This window comes from Suricata suricatta, chromosome 5 (assembly GCF_006229205.1).
Source record: "Suricata suricatta isolate VVHF042 chromosome 5, meerkat_22Aug2017_6uvM2_HiC, whole genome shotgun sequence".
In the NCBI taxonomy this organism is placed as follows: domain Eukaryota; kingdom Metazoa; phylum Chordata; class Mammalia; order Carnivora; family Herpestidae; genus Suricata; species Suricata suricatta.
This window is the reverse complement of record NC_043704.1, coordinates 147604999-147606906: the sequence shown is the minus strand read 5'-3', so window position 1 is coordinate 147606906 and position 1908 is coordinate 147604999.

Below are 1908 nucleotides of genomic sequence, written 5' to 3'. Positions count from 1 at the left end.
CTGTGAGCGTAGGCCAGAAGTGCCTATGATGTGCCAGGCCTCCTGCTGGGTAGTTGACTTGAATGTCCCATCACTTGCTTCTCTCACCTCCTCTCTGAGTGGGCGTCATTACCTTCATTTAAGTACGAAATAGGCTTAGGTTAAATGACTTGCCCCTGGACTTAAGAGAGTATATAAGGAAAGAGGAAGCACAAGGCAGGTTCCATTAACCACACGGGAGCTCATGAATTATTAATATTTTGTTTGAAGGGGTAACACACAAAAGACCTATAAAAACTATAAAAAACTCCAAGAAGGGGAAAGATGTTGGCCTGCCAAAAATGTTCCTGACTACAAAGAAAAAGGTGATTTCCTCCAGTAGCACAACTTCCCTCGATTCCCTTCATGATGGAAGGAGGACATGACTTCAGAAGTGAGATGTGGCACTCTAGTGAATCTCCATGATACTGAGGGCTCCAGGCCCTGCCATGCTGATGGCAAAATCATAGCACTTTTCTAAGGTGGAGCGGCCTTAGATATCATCATAATTTGGGCAGGTCGGTCTTATTTTATAGATGAGGACACAGACCTATGGAGGGGAAGAGAGTTATTCAGATCACATAGAAGTTTGGTCAAGTTAAGTCCATATTCTAGGTCTTTGGATGCTTATTCCAGTGTCTCTCCCCCCCACCCCCAGTTCTTTTTGCAGCTGGATCCTAAAGCTTTACAGAAGCTGCATTACTCTTGGATCTAGTCTTACAGACTCTGAAAGTGACCTTTTATTTATTCTGGATCCCCTCCTTTTTTACTCCCCATTCTCTTCATTGTTGACTAAGTGACTAAGCCTGTGAGTATGGAAGGGACATATCAATTTTTATGAATATAATATTTTAGGTGTTAATTTAAAAAATTTTAATGTTTTATTTTTGTCATATTTGAGAGAGAGAGAGAGAAAGAGAGAGAGACAGAGATGGACAGACAGAACACAAGCAGGGGAGGGGCAGAGAAATGGAAACAGAATCTGAAGCAGCATAAAGCTGTCATGCATAGAGCCCAATGCGGGGCTTTAACTCACAAGGAGCAAGATCATGACTTGAGCCAAAGTCGGACGCTTAACTGACTGAGCCACCTAAGCACCCTGGTGCTAATTTTTATAAACAGTAATTTCCAGCTCTCTTCAAAGTATGTTAGAAGTATCTACTAAGAAGGGATGGAATCTTTTGTTTATGTATTTATTTATTTATTTATTATTTATTGGCCTTTCTAGATTTTGTTCTATTTCAGGCATGCAGTAGGAACTCATCCTGGCTTACCTAGTTGAGTAATGATCTGGCATTCCTTTAAAATACCTGCACAGAATCTAGGGATACTATTACATTGATATATGGACTGCTAATAGAATATCCAAAATGAGCTTGAGCATGGATATTTGGAAAGTGCTATTGTTCCTGTGGTAGGTAGAGTTGAAAATGGTCCCCAAGAGTTCCATCTCTTAGTATCTTCCATGTATAATCCTTTCCCTTAGATGGTGGGCAGGACCTATGAGAATTATAGATGATCATGGAGTATGCCCCACGATCATGTTACATTTTATGGCAAAGGTGATGAGATTTTAAAGTTATAATCAGGGTCCCTAATTAGTTTGACTTTTGTGTTAATCAAAAGGATATTATCTGGGTGGACCTGGCCTAATTAAGTCCTCTTTCAAAGAGGGTTTAAGTTTTCCCCGAAATTAGAAGGATTCTCCTACTGGCTTTGGACTGTCCAACCTCAAGGGAATCAATCCTGCCAACACTCGTGTGAATTTGGAAGAAGACCCTGAGCTTCAGATGAGCCGCAGCCAACCCCTTGTGTACAGCCTTATGGGACCCTGAGCTGAGAGCTCAATTAAGCTGTGCCCAGACATCTGCCCTACAGAAATGTGGGATA